This window comes from Amblyomma maculatum, chromosome 11 (assembly GCF_055883805.1).
Source record: "Amblyomma maculatum isolate TAMU_Amacu chromosome 11, ASM5588380v1, whole genome shotgun sequence".
In the NCBI taxonomy this organism is placed as follows: domain Eukaryota; kingdom Metazoa; phylum Arthropoda; class Arachnida; order Ixodida; family Ixodidae; genus Amblyomma; species Amblyomma maculatum.
Genome location: NC_139354.1, coordinates 26,879,163 through 26,906,727, shown reverse-complemented (window position 1 = coordinate 26,906,727; position 27,565 = coordinate 26,879,163). Strand labels below are relative to the sequence as shown.

The 27,565-nt window shown below is 46.6% G+C and overlaps 1 protein-coding gene across 7 annotated transcripts in view; it reads left to right on the top strand.

Annotated features, from left to right (window-relative positions):
* The window catches only part of LOC146173213 (ras guanyl-releasing protein 3-like), a 91,203-nt gene that overhangs the window by 29,087 nt on the left and 34,551 nt on the right, over positions 1 to 27,565 (top strand). For 2 of the 7 annotated variants that reach the window (XM_084584487.1, XM_084584493.1), the window contains exons 1-2: positions 7,147 to 7,287; positions 19,664 to 19,751. The gene's annotated coding sequence lies outside the window, so the exon portion shown is untranslated. The other 5 variants (XM_084584492.1, XM_084584489.1, XM_084584491.1 and 2 more) reach the window with 4 other exon arrangements.

Below are 27,565 nucleotides of genomic sequence, written 5' to 3'. Positions count from 1 at the left end.
CTACTATAACATGGCCCCAGCGAGGGTGTCTTACGTAGTTCACTCCGCCCAGCATTTTGCGTCACACAAAGTGCTGACGTCATCTGAGGCACAGGCAAACGCGCTGCGATATCGTTGTCAGTTTCGTTTCGCTCGCGGGATCGCCGATTGCCTCCGCGTCGAATCCGTCGATACCCAATGCGCGCAGTCATCGCGTTTGCAATCTGGGCCCAAAGAGACGATGACCTCGGGCGAAGTGGAACTGACAACGATATCGCCCGCGCGCTTGTCTGGGCTTCGAATGACGCAAGCACAATGTGTGACGCAAAATGTTGACGGAACGAACTACGTCAGTCACGCTCGCTGGTGCCGTGTTGACAAGTAAAACCGCCTATTAGGGTCACGTGTGTGCGCCTCGTGACATACATTACAAATGTTTGTATTCTTTTTTTTTGGCTTTACTATTTAGAGGACTAGTTGCAAACCTGCTTACATGCCATTCAAATACCAAAATTAGGCAATTTAATTATTTAAACGACTCCCAGTCGGAAAAAAACTATAGAAAAGTTCCTGATGTAACGACAGAACTTCTGTGCGGTTTTTGACGGGAAATTTGTTGTGACAACAGAACATTCTGTAGTAACATCACAAATGTCTGTAGTTACAACAGAAACGTGCTACAGAACTACAGACAACAGAAATATTCTACAGAAAAACTACAGAACTATAGAAAAGTACTACAGAACTATAGAAAAATATGATTGTTACGACAAAGCTACAGAATATTTTGTCATGTTTTTGACACAGTTCTGTAGTTTTTTTCGACTGGGCTCTGTCTCTTACTTGATATCTGCCGTAGTCGCAGATACAGCCCCAGAGGAAATAGATTTGAAGACAGTTCACTTTTTGTTATAATTTTGTACCCTCTAATAACACCCGGTATTTTTGAGAGTGGCGCGACCAGTTCGTCTTTTGGGGTATAGGCTTATTTTTCTCCTTTCGGTGTTTCGTGATACTACTACATAATTATTGTTTTAGACATCACAGCGACTATTTGCTCCTAATAGGCTTGTGGCGACAGTCCTCCTCTCCGATATGCGCGGGTCCCTTCGTTCCCGTAAAAAAAAAAAAAAAGGGGGGGGGGGGGGGTAGTTTTACATGTTAAATTTGATATATAAAATCTTTCATATTTTTTTTTTTCTCAAATGATGTCCTTACATAGCTCCATTTCCTTTCTTGCTTTTGGCAGAAAAATAAATATTGGTACTCAGCTTCCTTCAGGACGTGTGATATATTCATCATATATATTGTTTTGGTCTATATTGCCGATATAGATTTTTTTTTCTATAAGACGGAGAGGAAAAATAGCACAAATGGTTTCTGACTGGGTTCGGTGCTGGCTGAGGACAGCGCTGATTAATCGTTCTGCAAATATCAAGAAAATGGCAGGATTCCCACTGTGCAACTAAAGGAAATAAAGCTTGTCTATATACCGTGCTTGTTTGTCAGCATTATCCCGCCGTGCAAGGATATCGTCTCAATTCGTTGCATTTCCACAGCTGTTCTAGCCTTTCTTCCTCCTTACTATTTTGCCACAAGGCTTGACAGTGGTATACTCTGACGCATTGTTTGCCCCACTGTCGAGAAATGGGGAACTGGGGATGCAAGACGACGCATGCAAACTAGGTTGCTTGAATACTTTTGAGCAAGGCAGCATGTCGCTTAAGCATTATTTCAACATCACAGCCGCCCCATTATGAAACGCACAATGACCTTCGATCCCGGAGTCATTTCCGCGCTTAGTATTAGATGCGACGATGCGACGATGCGAAAATGAGTTATACGTTCGCTGCCGGTGTTCGCTGTCAGCTCCCAGAAGTTACCTGGAGGGGATGTCGTGCCGAAGATGACAAATAATAGCTGATAGTTAGAATCATCTACTCTTGATTGTAGGTTCAAGATATGTCTCAGCAGTTTCTAGGCGAATGCTCTTATTATGACAATTTTTTATTCTTATTCAGTTTCATCGTCGTATTTGCGAACAAAACATCACGAGAATGGCGCTGGAAGGTGGTAGGTGGGAGCTTAAATGGACGAGCACTGATTATTAGACGGTTTGTTCGATTATGACTAGCAGCTTACCGGTATCGCCCAAGAGGAAAGTATACAACTGTTGCATCTTACCTATACTCACCTATGGGGCTGAAACGTGGAGGCTAACCAAGACGGTTCTACTTAGGTTGAGGACAACTCAGAGGGCTATGGAACGAAAAATGGTAGGGATAACATTAAGAGATAGGAAGCGTGCAGAGTGGGTCAGAGAAATAACTCAAGTTACCGACATTCTAGTGGAAATGAACAAGAAGAAATGGGCATGGGCAGGACATGTAGTGCGAAGAGAGGATAACCGATGGTCGCTGAGGGTAACAAACTGGATTACAAGGAAAGGAAAGCGTAGCAGGGGGCAGCAGAAAGTTAAGTGGGCGGATGAGATTAAGAAGTTCGCAGGGGTCAAGTGGATGCAACTGGCACAGAACCGGGCTAATTGGAGAAATATGGGAGAGGCCTTCGCCTTGCAGTGGGTATAGTCAGGCTGATGATGATGATGGTGATGTTCGACTTAACGAGATCATATCAGAAAGTCGGGAATACCTGCCGTCAACTCGCGTTACTCATTTGAATAATGAAGGTCAAATATGGAATCAACATTCCAGTGCTCTTAAATTTCGAGTCCAGCACGATACTCAACGCCGTGCAGGCACCTTCATACGGCTTGATTAAAGCGAAGTTTTATATGTGGGCTGGTAACTTACACTATCGCGTCATGCCCTTAAAAGTGGAGCTTAAGTGTACCCCATAATTTTTAAAAATTCATTCGGTATGCGAAAACGCGGTAAACCTGGAAACGAACTGCTAGTTCTGCATGGTATTTAGTACAAACCACAGGTCCTATTCTAGAAAATTCGCCATTTTGTTCAAATTTTGACGTACGCGTGACGTGTGCAGTAGTATACGGTGCCAGGTTACGTACGCACACAATCGGGTTGCGCCTCCTGAAGAAAAAGAGAAAAATATGTGTAAAAAAGCGATGTCGTCTGCTTCTGTATGTTCGTGTTAAGTTTGAAAAACGGCGTTGCTCTAGGAACCGAGTCGTTGCGGTGCATTCCGCGATTCGGACGCCTCGGGTTTTATTGAGTGCAAGTTAAATATGTTGCGGCACTGCGGTCTCAGTGTGTCGTGACATACTTACGGTCGGACATTCGGCAGCAGCACGGCGAGTTTCAGCTGAAGAGCAAGAACGGCAACCGAATATTTGTAGTGGGTTGGTGCAGAATGGGAGCAGAAAGTGGCATTGCTCCTCATAAGCACCGATGAACTCTCACGCTCACTTATCAGCGAGTTTTAAATGCAGGAACTAAAACGTTTAAGGACCTCGTCGTAAACAGAAGGAATCGACAGCTTTCCGAATTAGCTCCAGCCCTGGGGAAGAGGGGTACCATGCTGAGCAGCCGGCACGGTCCATGCCCGAGGACACCGCTCGTAATCTCAAAATATCAATTACTGTATAGGCACTAGCTGCGCTGCCCAACTTTTTCGAACAGCCGCATTATGACCAGATACCGTCAGGCCAGCAAGTCTGCCTAAGTTTCTAACGTTTTGTGTCCATTTGAGTTGTGTAGAGCGTGGACAGCATCGCAGAGAGAGAGAGAGAGAAAGAGAGTGTGTGTCACACAACCTATTAAGTAAAAAATTCACAGTGGCTTAGCTGTAGTTAAGCCTAGGAGATTGCAAAAACAAGAGTGGCGAACTGTCTCCAATGGAAGACGACACTACCTGTTAGGGTGCCTCGATGCGCGCGCCCTCGAGCGGCGGAGGGGGGGCGCGCGCATCGAGGCGCCCTACCATGGGATGGATGGATGGAATATGCCTCCTCAGATTGTCGCACTCACAAACCAGCCAGGTTCAAAAGTATCGCGGTGCTCTCTGAAATGTCTCGGGTCACGCAGATCAACTTCTTGAGTAAGCAGACTGCCATTGCTGCGCTTGGCGACCACCGCGCGGACGAATGGTTTCTCTAGGAGGGCAAAGCGCTTGCAACGGGAGGGCAGCTAGGGCCCTCATGCGGCTGTAAATTTGCCTTTTCATTATTGAAGGTGAATAAAGGATATTATTATTAGTATTAATATTATTATTATTATCATTATTATTACGCCACACGAGCCATTATAGACTTAGATGGGCCCGTTTTGGGATGCTGATTTACGGGTGTTCAAAAAAGGTTATTATTGTTATTATTATTATTATTATTATTATTCCTTTAAAAGGTTGGGCAGCTAAAGAAGGGTCCTTATGACCTCGTTTCAGTGCTATTTACAATTACATCACATCTCAGTTTCCTCCCTCCCTAATAATTATCTACCAAACTGCTGTAAGTTAACAGCCACCTATACTCCACGTCATATTGTCAAATTAGCCATATTTGTTCGCCCTCGCCTCCATGTGGTCCCAAATGTGGTGCTCAACTTCTGCCATTTACTGCACAGCACATCGTTGACGTAATGAAACGTCATTTTGAAAATATCATATAAAGCTAATTTTATATAACAATATATATATATATATATATATATATATATATATATATATATATATATATATATATATATATATATATATATAATTTAATTTGGGCACCCGTTCACGCTGCCGTCCCTGGTAACGAGGTGGCTCACGAGCTATCCCGAGTTCTCTACTTCCGGGTAGCCGTCGAGCCCCCCGAACACTGGGCATACGACGAGCGTCTGCAAAATTGCGGGAAAATCATGGACCATTATAAATTGGGACGTAGACTGGTACCCCCGCTAGATGTTAGCCTAAATAATAGAGAAGCTGTCGCGTGGAGGCGGCTACAAACTAATACGTTCATGAACTCGGTCTGGGCGTTTCACGCGCTATCAGAACTTAGGGACATTGATCTGTGCAAACACTGTGGTGCGAGAGGGACCCTCGACCACACAATTTGGGAGCGCCCATAATCTCTAGGGATAGGACAAAATATTGCAAGTAGAGTAGCCTGGGATACCCTGCTGCGAAGCGCGGACCCTGCGATCCAGCACCGCACCGTCCATCTGGCGGAAGAGGCCGCAACAAGCCAAGGGCTACCTGCCAGCCTCTAATCCGCGGGCGCACTACTCCCCGTTTTCCCCAGAACGCGTGCCGGGGGCGGGAAAGAGGACGCCCATTTCTGATGGAAATAAAAGTTGTGCTACCAATCAACCAATCATATAAAGCTTATTCGCTTACTTCCCACCACACAGTCAGCCAATCAGATTTCAGAAAGCGCCCCTTGACAGCAAGCAATACATTTCACCCCATTCGTAATATACCTGCTTTCTTCCCTACCGTAAATACCTTCTTTTCCCCCACAATTACTTATATTTGCCATCCAGGCACAACGAATAGATCTGCTAAAAACCCGTTTTGCAGGGCCACGTAATTTTGATGTCACCGCAAAAAGTCATTTTGACATCTCAAAATTTCGCGCCACAAATTTGAAACGCGTGACTATTCTGAGAACCAATGAGGAAGAAACAATATAGTGCCGAACAGCGGTTATGCGTGTAGAGAAATGGGCCCCAGCTCTACTTTGCTGCAAGGCTTATCTCCGGAAAGAAATGCTGCTGTTTGGCGTCTTTCGTTATCTTTGTTGAGTGCATGCCTTGAGCCTTTGAATTGCGCAATCAGAAAATTTGTTCGCGTCTCTGCCAAGCGCGCTCTAAATGACAATGCAGCTTTTCTAATGGCTCATTCCAGTTGTCACCAAGCCTGAAATATCGCGGTTATGATGTGAAAGCAGAACATTATTCTTTACTGTGTGCAATCACAGCGGCGGTGACAATGCGACTCTTCTTCGAAGCCCGCTATAACAGCCCCAGAAGAAAAACACCGTGCATTATGCAAACTTTCTGCTTGGTCGGCGCTACAGAAACATGCCACGTGAACGCAGCGGTGATAGTATGGATGAGATAGTTGCATTTCGAGAATAAGGTGTTATCTTTGAAGCGTGTTGTTGCGCGTGCGTGCTACCGAATGACGCAACGCTCCGTGCAGAAGTTTGACTTTCAAAAAACCGGAACGTACAGAACGAGTTTGGTTAGTTGTCGTTGCATAGATAACAGGAGGGTGTGGCTGGTCATGAGTGGAGCTCTCCAACCAAATAAAACAGTCAACAAGAGAGATATTAGGACGCCGCACACTGGAGAATCCTTAGGGCTGTACCTTTGTCAACCAGGGTCAATTGTTCTTTTGATTTAACCGTTTGGAGCGGACATACTGTTTCAAATGTAAAATCAACATTAATTCCATTTTGAACGGTGCTGTGTGGCTCATTACTTATTTCCAGATTGTTTTATTATAGTTTATAACGAGATAAACTTGCTTACTCGTAGCTTATTACTTTAACGGATGCTATAAAAAACCATACTTCATGGTAAACAAGCAAGTCAAATGGGCTCCATACTCTTCACAAAGGCTGCACTTTGTGTACGAGGTTTCAGGGGCCTCCGAACACTTCCTTACTACCTCATTAAAGTGTGCCAAGTTTTCACATTGCCGCCTCGATGCCGGCGGCTGTGCACGCCAAGCGAGTTCTAGCATGCTACGACCTCGCGTCCACCGGAGAGTGGACTCTACGCAGCTGCACCGTCGGACACTCAAATGCACGAGGCTCAGCTAACTCTCGCACCGCAGAAGCGAGGAACGAATCCGAGGCCCTTGCTTTAGAGCAGCAGTTCGGCCTCCAAGCGCGGAGCCTCGTGCGAGTCTGGATGCATTAAAACACAAGCAACACCGGCCGCATACACAAAGCGCGCGCCTTGGAGGCAAGGTATATGCTACGCGGTTTTGCTGAGCGCATGCGGTGTTGCATTCGTAGTGAGCGTGTCAGCACACGTGCACAAGTCTCTCGGCCGACTGCACTGCTCGTTGCTTGCGTTACCGGCGCGCAATGCGAGCGGCAAGGAAAACGAAGTGTGCGCAAGCAAAAACGCACGCAGTTGGGGCCTCCAAGAAAGCGAACGAGCGACCGAGACGGCGGGCAAGCGAGCCCGGTTGCCATGGCGACATAACGACGGCGCCCTCTCGCCCTCTCCGGGCCCGAGCTCGGGTTCTCACCCTTGCCTCTCACCCTCCCCTCCGTTCCCGGATTTCGACGTGTGGCGGCCATCACCACCAACTGCTCGCGGTTTCGTGGGACCTGCGGAAACATCGCGGCGTATTTCCCACACCGACGCACGATCATGCCTTCAGGTGAGCTGTCTCCTTGCACGGTGACGCGTTGGGAGAGCCTTTAGCCTGCCTCGCGCCCGACTCAAGGGAGCAGTGCTTTGCGCACCTTGGGATCGGCAGTATAGCCTCGCGTCATCCGGCGTTCAGCGGACTGCCTTACTGGCTCGGGGTATCGACACAAGACGGCGCGTCTGGGAACATCTATGTCAGGGTATGCCCGTCGGCGCTTTCGCCCTATCTTCTGAGGCATGTGAATCTGTTTGAAATGGAATAACGTCAACGAGCGCGGCATGAGGCCAGCCTGGGTAGCTGCTTTTCGGTGGCGTTCGCGGATGTGTAATGACACCCGAATATGAGGTCGCGTCGTGATTTTGATTGTCGAGCTACGACCTGTCTTCAAGCTAGCCATTTTAGTACGATGCACCGTAATCTTCGTGCGCGCTTAAATGGGGGCAGAGACAAATAAAAAAAAAAATATGATTGTGTAGAATGAAAGTTGTGGATGCAGGATCCTTCTGGCGCGCGTTCTTCACAACAAAATGTCTTATCATCGCTCACGTCACGAGTCACAGCCTGCTGGAAGCCACTCATATTCTGTTGACCGGGAAAAAAAAAAAGAAGATAAATCGCGCGGGATTCCACAAATTGCACCACTATTTGCTCAGCCTCATTACAGAAGAAAAGGGTGGTCACTGTAGTTTCACCTGCCCCGGCAACAGTGTGTCTGATGGGAAGTGTGTCAAGAGGCGCTGATCGCAGTGGTCGTGATCGCCTTTCCCTGTCCAGATAAGAGCCGATAGGCGCGTGTGTACTCCAACCGGACAGCGCGCGTGAAGCCGAGGTCGGGCGAGAAGGTCCGCGAAGTGGCGACTCGCTCCTCTTTCGTGGCGGCTGGTCGTCAGCGCCCAATTTCCCGTAGCTCATTATCGCCGGCGCGCCCTGATTTGCGAGCTGGCCAGCCGCCTCAGTAGCGCTCGAATCGGCACGTCTCGGCGGCGGCGGCGCCCACTAAGCTCGATGTGCAATGGCCGATTTGCGACGCGAGCGCCATCTCTGTAGGCGCTCCGCCGTTGTCCCCGCTGGGATTCCCGCCGTCTGAAACGCACAGATGATGCTTCGTGTTGCTGCCTCCTGGGAGACTACGGCGTACAGCACGGCGGCGGCCGGCGATGTGGCAGTGTTGTAGCTCATGCATAGCCTACACCTGAGCCTGTGCGCGAGTCGCTCGAAGACTACCTCTGTGACAGCGGTGCGGGCGCAAAAAGTTTCGGCTAGAGACGACCACGTGAGGAGGTGCTGCTGGGATGAGGATACCTAGTCGGTGATCCTGGAAGCGGAGGAGGTTCTGACCCGGTGAATACATAGCTGCTGCGTTCGGCGCCGACGTTTTAATATCGCGCAGCGCTTGTCGCCCTTTCTGCGGCGGGGTGAGCGACTTTCATCGAACGACACGGCGTCGCTGCTGGCTGCGGCATTCTGCGTGGAGGCGACAGCTGTCTTTGCTCCTCGCGCTTTGTGATAGCGCCATATGTTGAGGGAGCTCCTTTGCAGTGTACAGGAAGAAGCTCGGGACGCTGCCAAACATCGCTGCACAGAAAAACACTACGTAACGCGAATGGTGATAGACTGGTGCTCTCTGTGTACCCGATTTACGGCTCCGTTTTCTATGCTAAACATCGCGCGCTTCACTGAGGGGCGCACTGCTATTCCTGCCCTATGATTTGTGCGCGTGAGCGCTGAATGCGAAGACTTTCTGCGAGACCGTGCAACGTGTGATCGACGTGAGTATTGATGCTGTCCACGCACCGATGCTGAATACTGATCAGGCTCCATGATGAGCTTGATAACGGAAGCGTTGTTGATAATGCATTGAACTGTAAAACACGTAAGCATGGTAGACAAGGAAGGAGATGCGAAAGGTGTTATCTGCGTGTGCCTGATAGTGTTTCTGGGGGATCCTACTGTCGTGTGAGCTGCTATCAGTGAGTGTTGTCTAGGCGACGTTAGCGTTGACCGATAGGTGCGAACATCATGGAGAAGCTTCGCACATATATTTCTAGCTATTACACATGGCTATGCTATCGTAACAGGGTGCTACAAGTGAAACAACTCGCGGAGGCACTATTCGTACTTCTGCATTACTAGAGATACAGTGTATCGGAGGTCACAGCGAGTTTGGACATGAGGACACATTCATGACACATTTCTTCTTAAAGAAAGTCGATTCTTTGACTCCTTTTTTTCGCTGAAATGCCTCTTTGACGGCATAAGACAAATTTGATGCAAAAAAAGAAGTGTTCTGAAAATTTTCCCGCCGCACGATTCAAACGAGTGACGTCGAAAGCGAAATTGACTCTGTGCGTGTAGAGGTCTAGAATGGCCTCCGAGATCCGCAAACAAGGCACTCCTTGAGTTGTCCGCAGTTTGATTCCGTGAATATCCAGTGGCAGCAGGATGTGTATTGCACTTTTTTACTTTATCATAACAAGTTTCGTTTCCATGGAGCCTAGCCTTTTGTCACCAGAACATGATAATCAGTCCATGCAAGCGGAACCTCATTTTTTTTTTCTCAAATGCATTATCAACTGTAGAGATTAGATGCGCCATCTTCGTCAGCCGTGTTTGACAAGATGAACTTATCTAGGAGCCACCCTAACTTAGCGGGGGCACTTTCACATAGAAGTTCTGCACGTCTGAGCTGCGTATATTACCTTCTAGATTCATCTATGACACAACACCAGGGGTATAGGGAACCTCTGACAGTTTCGGTTTCAAATACATGAGCGCGCCTGGTGACAGAAGCGGAACTGACGTTTAGAAGTAATTCCTAGTGGACGAATTTCTTTAGGCACTGTGAAGTGAACCTGATTAATGCTGAATTATTGCTGTTTGTTGGTGGTGTTGGGTACCGTTCTCGAGTTGGCTTTCTAGCGGACGTTATGAAAGTAATCAACGCTGGCACGTGGATTGGCAGTACATATCGCTGATCTCCTGGCTTAGTCTTGATGGAGACCGATTCTGCAGGATTTTTTTTTTCTCCGCGTGTCTGAACCGGCATAGTGCAGCGGAACACGTGGTGTCCGTCACAACCTTGCACACGGTGTAGTCGGGTCTTAATTTGGTAATGCATATCGTCGGCCTCTTGAAGAGACGCTGCATGTTCTTATCGTTAAGCTCTGGCTACTTCGTTGTTGTCAGCACTTTTCTCATCTTCAGTGCAGGTAGAAGGTCATTTTTGTAGCTTCTTGACGCATTTCCCTCCCCCACACGCATAAAGGAACTGCATGTGACTAAATGTTTTTTTTTCTTGCGCAAGTGATATTGTTTTGGAAAGCGGACGTCTTCAGCTGTTATTAGCACTCTGTCATGCATAGTCTAAAAACAGTCATCTGTAATTTGTAGCCGGGGCCTCACCGCCACCTGGCGGCCACGTTTAGATGGAGCGAAGAGAAACTAAAGCGTCCGTGCACTTTGCGATATCAGTGTTGGTGAAAGAATCCCACGTGACCCATACATTAACGGCGCTTTTCACTGCGGTTTCCTCATAGCCATAGAGTTTCTTACAGTAAGAGTAAGAAACTCTATGCTCATAGCCCGCGTCGCTCTATTGGGATGTTAAATGTCGTAAAATCATGACAAGTCATCCAGAACCCGGAGCGATGGTTCCGTGTCGTAGCCCGGATTGTCGAGACTGAGTTGCAGTGAGATGGCAGATTGCAGACTCCCTCGTGTGCTGTGCGACGTCAGTGCACACATCTCTAGCTGAGCTCAACCAACTCGGAGCATTTCACTATGGCGTCTTATATAGTTCACATTCGGAATTCGCTCGTCAGGTCTTGCATATACTGCAACGTAAGTGTTAGGCAAAAAATGAAATAACGAGTCTTAACGTTTCGGCGAAACGACGTGTCTTCGTTGGAACTCAAGATTTTCGTCGTCTTCGCCCTATATGTCTGCGATGAAGTTTGCAGGACATGAATAATGCTATACCGGTTGCGTATTTTCGAATACCTAGCAGATAGATGCTGCCTAACCCGAGGATCTTCTTTGAGTTTATGAGAACGACCTTCCGGTCATTTGACGGACTGTGGTGTGTCTCCAGTCCGCAGGAATGTCGAAGTAGAAGACTGCAAGCTGGGCACCTCTGGCTGCACGCCATGACTCGCAGGCCCCGACAACGCTTCATGGTCTGCCGCTGACGCAGACCAAAAGCCACTTTGGGCGCTATCGATATGTCCATTTCTACATTTCATCACGGGCTGCTTCTTTTTACGTTTCTAAACCACTTCTTGGCGTCAGAGAGCAGCCTTTATTTAGCACGTTTAACTGCTGAAACGGTTCGTGTGTGATGTTTTTTCAAGCCTCCCTGTACTAAAATTAAAACTGGGGAGCTTAAGGCCCTTAAGGAGGGAATGCTTCAGGGCTGTTTCGTTCCAGACTACCTGCACTAAAATTAAATACGAGCTACTTAAGACACTGGAAAAGGAAAGGCGGTAGCATACAGGTAGCTTCGAATTAAACCACATTATGGCACGAAGTAGTAGTAGCTCTAAACGACACTTTGTAGAGGGGACGCCACAAAAAGTGCCTATGGTGCCCGTCTTGACTGTTGGCGTTGTGTAAGTGCAGTGCCCCGATGGTCACAATGTTTGCTTCAATGTAGATCAAGGACAGTTTCTTCACGAGGTTAACAATGTGTTTACTACGCAAAATAACGATTCTTTGTAAACACTCCGAAGTTGGGAGATACCATTTTTAAGGGGTTGATTATGGGAATCTATGCTACCTCGGTGTCGTGCGCACTGATTTTGTCTTTGTGTCTATGCTTACTTGTATCTACAAGTTAAGCTTGCTAATTCGGGGCTTAGTACGTATTTGTGTTGTAAACTACATCCTGCAGGGCAGACTAATCGAAGCTCCAAGGGTAGCGACATACGACGAAGGGTGACTACTCCGTGCCGTCATATAAGCCCAGTCGTCAGCTCTATATAGGTCTAGCGACTGTGTGTTGCTGTCGGCCGGAAGTATACATTAGTTATGTTAGGTGACTACTCCGCTGACTGCCGAGGCTGTTCGAGGAAATGTTTTTCAGGAAGCATTGTCGCACGCGCATATAGTTTGTTATTCTCTAATGTGCTTTCCGGCGAAACAAGGGTGCTTGCGCGGTTGGGGGTACATACGGTGATGTCATTTTGTTCCTAGCAACCCTGACACTCACTGCACCATTCATCATTCTACTTACTAGGCAAGCTGAAGGCCTTTGCCGGAAAGGGACTGCTTGTTGCCTGACCGGCTTGCAGTGGCAATTCTTTTAGAACTTATTTTTCGAGAGCTATCATTGGGCTCCTTTTCCCCCACTGATTTTTCCATGCTAAGGCAAGGAGACAGCGGTCACTGAACGACCAACCAAACCACTGGCTGAATGGCTTCTCTTTGATGGGGATCTTTATGTAATTCGCTGTGCAATTATTTTTGACTGAAAGAAAATTTGATCAGGAAATAGAAAGGACAACCATATATGACACCAGTGTGGTACGAACGCCGAACCTCCGCATGTCGCGTACTGTGCCGGACTAATCCGCGATGGCTGCGGTCCCGCCTACTCCTTTCTGGTGTGTTTATATAAAGCGTTTCCTAACTTTTGCTTATTAATGACACCGTCCTTACACTCAACAGTAACTGCGAACACGGAACGTCATATAATGCCGCAAAATGTCGCCTGGAGGTAATCAGGAGTGGCGCTTACATTATTCTAGCCATATATAACTATAGTATAGTAATTTCAAGCGGCCTTCGGATCCGCCTTTTATACGTTTTGAAAACAGAGCGCCCACAGACTATTGCTATAACGTCTGGGTTCAGGTAAATTGTCTGGAGCGAGTTACTTATCTGGAACACATGTGAAACCGGCGGCATTTATGTGGAACCAAGATTAAGATTTTATGGAAAATTTCAGAGTGCACCTGCGAAATCTCAGTGGTGTCCCGGTGTACTGGGGACAGTGTACGGCCTTGCGTGGTCTGGACGATATCGTATTCCGCACCGTCGGGGTGGCGCAGTGGTTACGGCGCTCGACTACTGTTCCCATGGATGGGGGCTCGAATCCCGGCCTCGGCGGCCGCCTTTCGATGGAGGCGAAAAGCTAGGCGCCCGTGTGCTGTGCGATGTCAGTGCACGTTAAAGAACTCCAGGTGGTCGTAATTTCCGGAGTCCTCCACTACGGCGTCTCTCATAGCCCGAGTCGCTTTGGTTTAACGTAACCTACAAAAGAAACAACAAACAAAGCATATCGTATTCCGTCACTTCGCTTTTCGCGACCCCGCAGCTGCTCGTCCTTGTGAGTCACTTGTTTGTCTGGATCCTAGTGGAAAAAGACGGCGGAAAATACCTTGTCGCAGTGGCAGAATATCCTTTAGAATGTGTATCAATGCTGGCTAACTGAAGTAAATAAATTAAGGATCAGTGTATCACGATAATAATAAAGAAAACACGTGGACACGTGCACGCTGTATTTTCTGTTCAGTTAGCGGTCAACAACGGTGGCACTGCACGACGACAGCAGGAAATAAAGACCACAATTGTAAAAGCAAATCTTTTGTTTGATCTCCATTTTCATTCTATGTAATTGCCTTGTATAGTACTATAGTTGTAGACTCTAAATGAGGAAGATGTACAGTCTTTGCTGAAAGTACCCAGGCTGCAGGGGTTTTCTCCTCATTCGGCTAATGGAGCTCTTGCGGCTTTTCCAGAGGAAAAAAAAAATATATTGAAAAGTGATGACAGAGGTCCTCCGTACCTCAAAGAAAGTTTGGAGCTTGTTGGGAGGCACAAGTTCTCTATTATATGGTTGATAAGCGAGCAGCTGAGACTGCTTACTTTTGGTGAAGACAGTAAAAGCGATATCCCCAGTTGCTGGCCTACTTCGACTGATGCGGTATTATTTGTGCTGTAGTTTCGGCAGCATCTCTGCAAAAAGAGCAGGAATCTTTACGGCGCTAATCGGTGCAACAGTGCAGGATACCCCCTTTCCCCCTGCCCTCTTGTCGTCGCCACTAAGTTACCTTTTCCCCGCCTGCAGGGTATTTCTGTCATCCAACAGCTCAACAGAAGGGCGCAATTGTCTGTCGTATATTGTACCCCAAGCCTCGCAGCGACGACAGGATCCCTCGCTGTCATTTTATGCTCGGTTTATAACTGCTCGCAGGCAGCTGAGCGGCCCCGTTTCTTTTTTTTTTTCTTCTTTTTTGCGCGCGCGGTGTGGGTTGCAATGCTCGGTTGTGTGTACACACACGCGCGCTCTATGTTGACACCGCCCTCGCATCGCAAGCTGCTCTCGGGGTCAGCACGCGTGACAGCTGCGCCTGGCGGCGCCGCGTCGGTGTTTTGCGTCGCGTCTTCCTCTCCGGACGACGCCGCGTCGGTTGCCTTGTAGGCTGCGATCTCCCAGTTGTTTTGTATCACGCTCCGGCGTCGACGCTGCGAAGTGCGCTGCTCGGCGGTGTTCACGCCGCGGCCGCCTCGCGTTTCGATGAACAGAAAAATATATAGTCAGAGTGTACAGTATGGGCCACTTTTAAAGGGAACATGAGACCATGTGACCTGAATACTTTTCAAAGCGCTGCCGCCGACTACTGACAAGAATGGACGACACCAAGTGCGTGCCTGGGAAGATTAGTCGGCTGTGCTTACTGTGCTTGCACCTTGTGCTATCATTTGTCGCTGGCTCTCCCGGGAGTGCTTTGTAAAGCGCGGCAGCTACGTGGCCTCATGTTCCCTTTAACAGTGGACCATACTGTACATAATGGAACGACTGCAGTGAAGCGAAACTGTTGTGGAATGGCAAGGGGGTAGGGCACGGGTGACTTGATCTCAAAACAGTAGATCTTTGAACATAACTAGCAAGGCAAAAATGTGCTACGTAAGGATAGGTTACACGCAACATAGACAAGGAAGGAAAAGATAATACAGTTCTCGCCGTAGCTGTGTGGTAGACCGCCGGATGTGAAAATCGGAGGTCGAGGGATGCAATCCCACCGGTGGCATGTGGATGTTTTTCGTGTTTCTAAGCAATTATCTATACTTTCAAGTATCCCTTCATATTCATAAAAAAACCTCCTGTGCTTTCTCCTTTGCGTCAATGAATGTTGGCTCTCTTCTTATGTGAAGACACGAACATTTGTAGTGTACAGAATAACTCATCAAAATTATCAGCTGGATGAAGGAGAGAGCAAATTAATGAGCGATAATTGACAAAATACAACATTAAGGTGCAATGCTAAAATGGCATGTTATAGAACCAATTATGTGTTGTTGATGCCATATCAAAAAATAAAAAAAAAGCAAGTTCACCGTTCAAATTGGCAATAGCGGTATACAATTAGTTTCATAAGCAAAAAGGCAAGCTATCTTAATTAATCAGTACTGGTCACGAAAACCGCATGCGCAGCGTGTAGCAAACAATCTTGCCAAAAAACCAGTACACTGCAGGCCCCTTACGTTTAAGTGATTAGATTCAATTTATTTGTCTATAACGTGCTGTCTCACTCCCAACTAAATTACTGCGAACTGTAATTGTGCACGGTGTTCGCGGTGTTCCAGAGAAAAGTCTATTTCAGCATCATAGTACACATTTCTATAGTTGCCTAAATTATATGGTTTAAAGTTATGCATCAGGTGCAAACAGAAGCTTAGAACCAATCATAACGGAGTCTTATCCTAGTGCTCATAAAAAAAAAATTCTTGCGGCACTTAAGAATCCTTATGATAAATAATGCGAAAGCCTTTGTGGCTGATTCTGTCGTAGTGTTTATTTGCCAGATCCCCACCGATCACGCACTGCTGCTTTCGTGCCGATGGATGGATGGATGGAATATATGAACTTCCCCTTTGAAACGGGAGGGGGGGGGAGGGGGGTAGCAGTAGCTATCATGCTCATTTTTCTCCCTATATCTTGTATTGTTTTAGATTGGTTAACTGTACCATCATTCTATTTATTGAAATTTTGTTTCTACATTACTAACAATTTGTCACTTTTCTGCTTTTAAGCCACCAATCTTCCAGTCGTTTTTTGCTAGCTTCCATCGCCGGCTTATTCACCCGACCACTGGTATCTCTAAACCCCGGAGCTTCAGGAAGAGTGACTGCGCCTGCATCGACTTCCGGATGGATACCATTACATTCGAGTATAATATGGTCAATTGTTTCACTGGAGTTACCACATACATCACATGCGTCCTCTTCATTGTTAACTTTTTTTTTTTTTGTAGCTGCGTGTTCTAAGGCACCTTGATCTAGCTTCAAAAAGTGGTGCACTGCTTCTTGAGTTATCAAAGAAACCTTCCTTCCTGGTCTGCCTCTTCCATTTTCGGTATAATTCCACACTCTGTTTCTTTTCCATCGAATTTGTCCAATTTTTACCTTCTGTGTTTTTCACCTGTTGCTTAACGCCCTTTATTTGAGGTGAGCAGGTGAGTTGGAGGTGAGCAGCCCCACTAGGCGGCGTTGGCGAGCACTTGTTGCGGCGCTTGATCTTCATAGCTGGCGGCAGATGGCGTGCGCCACGTTCTCTCCCGGAGACTGCGTTGATGGTGGTGTTGCACCGCTATGTTGCCATAGACAGGGAGGAACGCTATACAAGGAGAACTAAACTATATTTCTCACTTACCCGGCGTGGCGCAGCCGGTTAACGCGCTCGGCTGGTGATTGGAGGGGTAGGAGATCGATCCGCGGCGGAAGATGATTTTTTTTCTTAATGGTTACAAATAAACTTAGCTGATATCCCGCGGAATCCCGCAGACACTTCTCGCGCACACTTTCTGCGGACGCCGCTTATGAGCTGTTAAGACTTTCACCTTAAACGAGTTTCACCACCGCAGGCGTCCGGTTAAGCGCGTTAGCTTGTTTCAGCTTTTTTTGCGGGCGCGGCATATCCTCATGCGGTATCTTGCACACTGCTCCTCAGTTTCGGCTTCTCGATACACTCGTAAAGCGTTTTCGCGAGGCATCCGTTTCTTAAGGGTCGTCAGACGCCGCCCGGTGGCGGCAGTTAACGTCGCCGCCCTCAGACCCGAACGTCCAGCCTTCGCTTCCATCGCCGCGTCGCGTCTGAGTGAGCTCCCTGGAGAGGAGCCCCTTATTGTACGTCTCGGTTCCTTTTTATAGAGCCATACATCGCACATAATTCAAACTACTTCGTTATAACCGAGGCTCCGAAGGTCGCCCCTAGGGTGATCAGTGTGAATCCCTCACACATAGTGGGCCTCAACTCAACTAGTAATTCTGTGCTCCATATTATACTGAATAATTGCCTCCACTGCAAACCCTTTGCGCCAAACGGATGGGCGACAATTTTGATAGCAATGATGGCTGTAAGTGGCCGATCTCCGGCTCCGTCTGGCTGCGGAACGACAGCATAGTGTGTAACTGCTGGCCCGGCGGCAGCGCGCGCGAAGGGGGCAACCTGTGGTGACGTCACACCTTAAATAAATGGTGGCGCGCCATCTGGTGATTTTGTTTGGTGGTCACGGCTGGCACTTAATCACGTGGTCTGCCGCCACCTTGAACCGTTCGGATGGACAGACAAGAATTGTAGAAACGTGAGTAGTGATAGGTAACCCTCCTAAAAATAACCTTCTCAATAGCGAGTGTTTTTAAGATATGGCTTAGTGTATGGAGTTTAACGTTCCATAGAAACTCTGGCTATGAGAGACGTAGCAGTGGAGGGCTTCTGAAATTTCTACCAACTTGGTGTTATTTAATGCACACTGACATCGGACAGCATACGGGCGCCTTGCTTTTCGCCTTCATTGAAATGCGGCAACCGCGGCCAGGATTCTATCTCGCCTGCTTGTCGAGCAACCTAGGTCCTGAGCAACAGCGGCAGGGTACATGGTTTTGGCGACATGTACGAAGTCGTAGAGGACCGCCAAAAACGATGGCGGGGGTCTGAAGCTGTTTCCCGAGGGAGCTTGCGTTATGAATATTTTTAGCAGTCGCATTTTGTTCTCAGTTCACATCGAATACATTTCTGCGTCCATAATATATGCGGGTCTCAAAAAAGACAGCTGGTAAGCTTTTCAGCGCAAAGCAGCAGGGGTTAAGTTTTTATATGCATGCACAACGTTTTTTACAAAATGTCATCACAATGGCTGGAAATTTTAACATACCAATGCCATGGTATGTCACATGAAACTCGTCAAGAGATTTTGAAACTTCAGCTGTCTTGAATGCAGCCGTGGCGCCGAAGCATTCTGGGAAAACTTCTGTATACTATTACTGCAGGCGGAACCTGCCCCCGTGAAAACTGCGAAAGCCGTGCTACCCCTAAGCCACTGAGTTGTTAAATGTTATTACGCCGTTTCAGTAGTTGCAGCATTAAAAACGTGATTTATTCCCAATGTTACCGACACTAAATATTCGTCTGGAACAATGGACTCCCTGCGATATGAAACCCTTTAAAAGGAATCTGTGAGTTCTCTACACATACGTAGCGTCACAGAGGGAATAATATGAGCCAGGCATCCTGTGCAAACCTTTCTGTCGCGTTGCTTATAACGAAGAAAGAAATGATTGCTTTGTTTATGAGCAAGTGCAAAGTTAAAAACTTACATCTCTGTCGAAACCCAGTCGGAAAAAAACTACAGAAGCTTTTCTGTTGTTAAGACAGAATTTCTGTGCGGTTTTTGACGGAAAACCTGTTGTGACAACAGAACATTCTGTAGTAACATCAAATATTTCTGTTGTTACAACAGAAAAGTGCTACAGATATACAGACAACAGAAATATACTACACGAAAAATACACAACTACAGAAAAACTACAGAACTTCAGAAAAATTAGACGTTTACGACAGAACTACAGAATATTGTGTCATATTTTTGACACGGTTCTGTAGTTTTTTTCGACTGGGAATGTTTACCTTAATTTGTTTACGGTGGGAAAATGATCGCTATGGCTTCATATGTGATGTGCGGTAGTACTTTTGCAATTGCTTGCTGGGTGGTGAAACTTTGCGGTTGCTGAAACAATGAAAAGGATGGCTTGCCCCTTACGTCAGAAAAGTGTGTAATGACGTCATAGATGGCCAATCATGCTTTTTTTTCAGTGACTCTGCGTCAGAGTCGATGCCTTAGCGATGGGTCCAGAATGCGCGAGCGAGTATTTCCACAAACGTTTAAAAAAAAGATTGAAATATTTTCTACACCTCCCTCGGGTTTAACGCTTCACTCTGATGGTCTTCACACACAAAAGAAGCGCATGACAAGCTTTGCACATCCTTGGAACTTGTCTACACCTTTAACCTCCACTCGGGCGCGACTAGATGTGAATTGGGAGACATTTGTGCGTGTCATCTGCTGCAGCCAATTCAGTTTCGCCGTTCTCCTCTTCTCCTTTGCAGTTAAACCAAGCTCGGCTCCATCAACGAGGGACGCGTCGGCGCATCTCTAACTCCGCCATTGCTTCGTTCCGACATGAAAGCGATACAGGTGAGTGAGGAGCCCCGCCTGCACATGTTGCGTGTCCCGAGGAGCAACCGGCGTCGGAAGTTTACTAAAAAAACGCATGAATTTGTTTTAAGGCGGAAGCTTTTAATGGCTCATGCTGTCGTGCGGTGGCACTGATTGGCCGAGAAGGGAGGACGTCATAGAGGTATCGACCAATCACAGAGCACCACCACAGTATACGCGAATGCATGCCTTATATGGCCATATGTAAATCAATGATCAATTAATAATTCATTAATTAACACAATAATGATGATTTATTAATTACCAACTTATTGATTGATTAATTATTCAAATTACAAATCAGTTGCAGTTGCGTAGCAGAGTGCGGCACTCAGGCTTTCGCCTTTCACTACTTTAGTCGCTAAAGTCCCTCGTAATTTTTCTTTTCGTTTATAGCGCTTTTGAGATTGTACTAGTAGTGTCATGGAAGAGATATAAAAAGGCGGTAGCCAGTATGGTCTCGCTATGCCCCCTAGGGCCATCAAATACTTGCAGCACAAGAAGGCTAGCTTTTGTTTCATACAGCAGGCAGAGCGTACACACTGAAATGAAAATTTTGGGAGAACATTTCCGCGTCGCCCGTGAGCGTATATCGCGGCAGCGTTGGTAATTTCCTTCTGAGGCTCCACTCTTAGGCGCTAGTTCATTTTACACGCACTTTGCTACTCGCTTATTTAGTCCTGTGTTGGCAATGTAATGACTCTTTGTTGGGCCGGACATTCCCAACGCAGTATCAATATTGGCCAATGGATTGTGCTGCCTCTTCGCCCGTGAGGGTACATTGCTGCTGCGTTGATGACGTCCTTTTCAGGCTCCACATGTATGCGCTCATTCATGCGCCTACGTTCAGGCGCTCGTTCCCTGAAGCCAGGGAAGCCACTAACGGCCCCCGGCAGTTGTAGACCCATAGCTCTCACAAGCTGCCTTGCAAAGTCTTTTGAAAGTGTTCTTAATACCAGATTAGCATTTGTCCTTCACTCCCGACAACTCTTACAGATTCGCCAGTGTCGGTTCAAAAAAGCGTGTTCTACAACAGACCATCTAGTTCGCCTTGAAAACACTGTTCGTGAAGCATTTATACTTAAACAGCACTGCCTTTCCGTCTTCTTCGATATGGAGAGGGCATATGATACTACATGAAGGTTCGGCATCCTCCGGGACCTAGCAGATTTAGGCATACGTGGTAGGATGTTAAACTGCCTGAAGGACTTCTTGTCGAATCGTTCACTCCGTGTGCGCCTGGTCTCAACTCTTTCAAAGAACTTTGTACAGGAGAATGGCGTACCACAGGGATGCGTCTTAAGTACAGCTCAATTTATAGTAAAAATGAATTCCAAAAGCACAGTTATCCCGAAATTCATAATGTATTCAGTTTATGTTGATGACCCACAGATTGCATACACATCCTCTAACGTATCGACATGTGAGAGACAAGTGCAGTTGACCATAAATAAACTAGCAGCACGGGCAGATACAAACGTATTTCAGTTTTCCCCTAAAAAAAAAAACAGTAGTCGTTGTATTCTCTCTCAAACGGGGCTTACAGACAGGTCCTACGATACACTTGAACAAAACAAAACTACCACTAAGAAACGAACACCAATTCCTAGGCGTAATTTTTGACAAGAAACTCGCCTTTCTTCCTCACATAAATGCCCTGAAGAAAAAGGCTTCCAAATCTCTAAATATATTAAAAGTTATTTCACGTAAGCACTGTGTGTGCTGACAGGACATGCCTTAAACAAATTTATATATCTATTGTACGCTCCTCTTTAGATTTTGGCTGCATAGTGTATGGCTCAGCCAGACCATCATATTTAAAGAAATTAGACCCGGTACATAACTCAGGACTTCAACGTTCATGTCGAGCATACCGAACTTCTCCTATATTCAGTCTGCTTGTAGAAACAAATGAACCTCCTCTCAAAATCAGAACTGCTTCACTTACATGTGCCTATGTATTTAAAATCAGGTCTCTGCCAAAACATATCTGCTATTTCCTAGTAACAAAATGCCCTTATAGAACACTATTCACCAACAAACCTAATGCTGGGAGAAACTGCTCCTAAGATTTGAGCGAATGTGTCAAGAGGTTGACCTACAGGATTGTTTACCTGGTATTGCCAAAAGACCTAACCCTTTACCTCCTTGGTACCTGTTTCCTGCAGTCTGCAACCTTTCTCTCGCACAGCTCCAAAAAACAATAACTCCGCAAGAGCACATCGTACAAGATTTCCTTCAGCTGAAAAAAAAAAAAAAATACAGTAGCTTCATGGACTTTTACACGGATGGCTCGAAAACAGATCGTTATGTTGGAAGCGCAGTAGTTCAAGGAGAATGGGAGGAAATAATAAAACTTCCACAGTGTGCGTCCATCTTTACGGCTGAATGTTATGCTGTCTGTTGCCATAGAGAAAATAAAGAAAATCTCGAAATAAGTATTATTTACACAGATTCCTTAAGTGTAGCCACAGCACTTCACTCAAGAAACACAGCTATGCCACTACTGGGAAACATCATACACAGCATAGCAACACTTACAGATGAAGGACGAAATATAAAAATTTGCTGGGTCCCCTAGTCATGTAGGAGTCCAAGGTAATGAGAAAGCAGACATGTGCGTTGCCAAAGCTCGAGACAAGAAAGTGAAAGAAGTGCAGATGCCATCTCAAGACTGCATGAAATTGGTACATAGTAAACTCACGCAAAAATGGCAGACCACATGGAACACTGAAAGAAATAACAAACTACACCTCATAAAGCCTCTGATAGAAGAGTGGAAGTCGAGTGCCCATCATTGGCTGTATGCTCTCTTCGCATAGGACACACACATTTAACACATAGCTTTATTTTAACAAAACAGGATAAGCCCTTGTGCAATTCATGCGGACATGAGCTAACAGTCGTCCACATTTTACTCTCATGCAGACAGCTTGAACAACTAAGGAAAATACATTTTCCACGGTTTTACAAATAACACATTCCACTTCATCCAGCATTGCTTTTAAGTGAAAAGGCTCTCGTTGATTTGTCCTGTGTTTTTAGGTTTTTGATAGAAGGAAATATTCTAAACAGAATGTAAGTTTTAATTACGTAAATGCAACGATCTTAACCTTGTGGTTGGCGCATGATAGCCTAAGTTGTTTATGCGCTACTCCCAACACAACACAATATTCAGTCCTATGTTGGCAGTGCAATGGTCCTATGTTGGGCTGGACATTCCCAACGCAGTATCAATATTGGCCAATGTATTGTGCTGCCTGGGTTAAGTGCAAGACCAGCCGACATGGATATAAAACCCGCTTTACGACCGTGCCTATACGTGACCCAGGGATTCCTGAGGGTTAAATTCGCATCTCACATTCCTATCTTAATGGAGCTGCCCCTGTTAATTGGCGGCTCGTGCAAACTATACCATGTCATGTGATCTCGTGACGTCACTCAAGCCCACCATCAATCACTGCCCGGACTTGCCACCTATCATGTACACCTGTCAGAGGCATGCTCGTTGTTTTTGCAGTGTGATTAAGGTTTAAGAGGGTTGTTTTCAGTCAGGTTTACCGGGACAACCATGTCAGGCAACAGGAATTGATGGAATGAAGCTTCGGTCTGCCTGGGATGGCTGAAGCCAGCCCAGAGCGAGTGTGGGAGGGTGCTGGCAACTGCAGATTCGTCTGTTTTCGACGCTTGGCGAGGGGAACGGTTGGAAACAATCCACCCACCGACCGAAACAGTGGTGGGGGTGAGCTGGCTGACCCTGACTGAAATGACAAGCCGCTAAGCTGCGAATGTTAGTGCTCACAACGTCGACGTCATCGCCGGATTTCGTTGAGAACGAGGCCTTCAAAGCTGTCACCTTAAAGATGTCATCAATTCTATGCGCTGTCGTGGCTCCTCAAAAAACGCAGATAAATATGGCACACTGAAAGCCAACATTCATTTTCAGATCTTGAATTCGGTTGCTCGAAAGTCCTCTTTTCGTATACATTTGGAGCGCAGCCGGAAAATGGCGGGCGATAGTCTTCCGTGTTCATGCACTTAATCGTAGATTGGATATTCTGATTAGCTGTTTCCAAAGTGGTGGTTCTACGCACTGAATCGAAAGAAATTCTCCCTCCATGTGATTTGCGCAGCCGCTCAAGGTTATCACGGCGGCGCTGAACACGTGTGCGCGGTGTCTTTGTAGTCTGGACTTCGCACCGTATGGGCTCTCCCGCATAGCGAGAAAGTTCAATATGTTTTGAAGGCCGGGCAAAGTAAGCAGCCGCGTCGACTTCAGGGGAGGGGGGGGGGGGGAGGGGGGTGTTATACAGTGGCAAAGGAAAGGGTCGGCATGCGACGGCCAAGCAACAACATGAGTCTGATTTGGTAAGACAGATCTGATGACAGACCATGCATTGGCCAGTATGGTATAGTTGGCGCATGACAGCGCTGCCTAGGAGTTTGGCTGTCAGCAATTGACCTTGTGTCAGCTATGAATGGCTTAATGCAAATTTCGCTTTTTTTTTTGCTGTGTTCTTGATAAGAGCGGCGCCGAGCACTTCGTCTGAACGCCGCAAGATGGCGCGCAAGTCTGTTAACGGGTTTTGTCTGCCGAGAGCGCCAGATTCCGAAACGTAGACCCCATGGCGAGAAACACTGCGTGTAGGATCGAAATTCTTGGCAGTATGAGGGTTGAGTGAGTAATTCTTTATTAAAATGGGACTGAAAAGAAAGCATATTTAAGGGTTCAGCAGCTGCGAGTGGTTAAGCAATGCGAGGGTGAAGGATTGCTGCGGAATGTGCAGAATTCGCGGAGGTCACGTCAACAATAGTACAGGGGACTGCTTCTTATGAGTTTTCTTTTTTTTTTTTTGTGGATATTATCGTAATTTCAAATACACCCGTCGCCACAGCTGTCATTGTCAGGTTGTAAGCCGATAAGTCTAGAAATACTGGCGATGAAAGTGTCGAAAGCCCGATGAAGAAATAGGTTTTGACAAGGCTCTATAGTGAAGCCGCCTTCCGTTATGTGCGCCTCATTGGAGTGCTTCGGCTTTCTTTCGACCACCAGATTCTCTTGACGCTTATCGATATCTTGGTACTTGGCCATTACCGAATTCCACTCCCGTCGAAATGTGGCCATCTCGGTCGGTGTCGAACCCGCAACCTTATGCACGATAGCAGGACTCATGATTACTGACTCGTCGTGGGTGCTGGTGAAGTATTAGTGAAGCTGTGCTGCATATAGGCGTGTGAAAACGACTGGAAAACTAACAGGGGTTGGCCTTCGCTGCGTTCGTGTGTGCAGCCTCCTCTAGGTATCCCTCGAAGCGCGAAGTCTAATCATACCCCACTTCTAAAACGCCAACAATGCGGAGATAGTTGCCTCTTGCCTAGCAAACGGAATAAAGGCGTTCGGTTTGCTTTGTACTGACTTATATGTGCTTGTATAAGCTTAAAAAAAAAAAAAGAGGGAAGAGGGTGAGATGGAGTGTTCTCTCTCACTCGAACAAAGATATATTGCCTTTCACAGTGGACGCGCGTTTAATTATTTATAATTATTAACGCAGGTGTCCCAGACAGGAAATTAAATAAGGGAAGTTGGGGTGGGCATGGCGGGAGTTAGACTAGAAAAGGAAAGGGCGCCTGGAAAGGAAACGCGAAACAATTGTGGTAGTAATCGGCGTAACGCTTCTCGGAAGCACGGCGGGCGAGGGGATGACAAAAACATGAAACTGCCAGCTGTTGAGAGGGAAAAAGAATACAAGTACACGGCCTGCATCGAAGCGCGGCCGCCACAGCCTGGATTGAAGTCGTGTCCCCCGGGTCAGTAGTTGAGTGCCGGAACACCCTGAGCCATCGCAGTGGGTGGCAACTTTTCTTCATTTCCTCCCAGCTCGTTTGATTGGTGGGGAACCTCGTTTACAGTGTACTAAATTGAACGGCAACGTGCGAGGCATTTTCTTATTTAATATTTTGTTTCTGCTCAGGGGCTTCAATCGCTCCGGAAATAGCGGGTAGGTCGAGGAGGGCACGCCGAGGTGTTTATGCTGTTCCCAAAATAGTAGGCGCTAGCTGACGGTCACTGCAGCACGTGGTGCGGAAACGCGAGAGCGAAATGGTTTCATCAATCACTTTTCGACGAACCAGCCAGCTATCAAATTTTTTATGCCGCCTCAGGTGCGATATGTCACGTTGGGCGCCATGTACCGTGCGTATCAATTTAATGTGAAGTGTTGGGCGATCCTTCACTTACGCAGTGACAAGAAGCAAGGAGCGTAAAAATTATCGAGAGCGAACTGAAGTTTGCAGAGGTGCTTGCAGTAACCGGTATATTGAATCCAATTAGTGGCTTAGCAAACACACTATCAGGGGCCAATGCTTACTTTGGCGAGCATGGCAAATAAGTTTATTTGATTAAGTAGCAAATAACGGGAGGCTATGCATCAAGCATGGCAGTGCTTATGAATGTTACTTGTCGCATGTTCGCACGTAACTCCCGATGACAAGTAGTGGTATTTTAAAACTTCCTAGTAATAAAGCACGGGAATATGTACAGTACAAAGTAAACGACAACTCAACAGTAGTAAGCGATTGTAGTGGTGACAGTGAGGTAAACGGGAGCGGAGGCAGTGAAAATGCACTGATGTAGAAACCTGTTCTACATCTCGTGCTATGGTCTTTCCAGTTGTGATGTATGGATGCGAGAGTTGGACTGTGAAAAAGGCTGACCGCCGAAGAATTGACGCGTTTGAATTGTGGTGCTGGCGAAGACTCTTGAGAGTTCCTTGGACTGCCAGAAGATCAAATCAGTCGATATTGTCGACCATAAACCCTGACTGCTCATTGGAGGGTCAAATTCTAAAGTTAAAGCTCAGCTACTTTGGTCATCTGATGAGAAGAGAGGAGTCGCTGGAGAAAGATTTGATGTTGGGAAAGGTTGAGGGTCGCCGGAGAAGAGGTAGGCGGCGAACGCGATGGTTAGATGGCATCCTCGAGGCACTGCAGATGAAGTTATGTGATGTCAGGAAGATAGTGAGAGACCGCAAAGCGTGGCGTGACATGGTCAATAGGGTCACGAAGAGTCGGACACGACTGAACGACTGAACTGAACTGAGAAACCTGTTCAGGCGAATCTATTTCGAAAGAACGCCAGTCATATGATCGCAGTCGGGACTAATCGGTCGGACTCGTCTGCCTTTTTCCTGAAACCTCGCAGTTCCTTGTGACCCCTGTGTATTGACGCTGAATATACAACTGTTACTTCTGATTGAAGTGCACCTGTACGTGGTTGGACGCATGGACCAGTGTTAGATGTTAATTGATTGAAGAACATTTTAATTATAATACGTCGCGATAATGTGTTCATTCTAGTTGTCCGCTCGCTTCATTAAATATGTACTGCAGACTACATATCAGCAAAATATGAGATCTTCACTGCGCCTGACACCCTACTGCATGTCCAACCATTCATAAAAGAAAATATATATATATATCAGTAGATTGTTAGAAAACGCGACAATTTCCGTGTTAGTGACTCTATCTCGGTGGACAAAATTCGTGCACTGGCTATGAACTGCAACTCCTCTGGGTTGGTAGCCTTGTGTCATGCCTTGGTCGAAAGCACATGTCTTACCTTTCTGCTCGTTTTTAAAATCCCTTTATCAGATAAGCGACCGTCTAAACTTTAAAATGAGTTGGTGGGTTAACCCTACCGAAAAACCAAAAGTTCTACGAGGCAATAACCTCATAAAATCTCATCTAATCACACAGACTTTCTTAAGGTGCACATCATTGTCATAAAATATCGT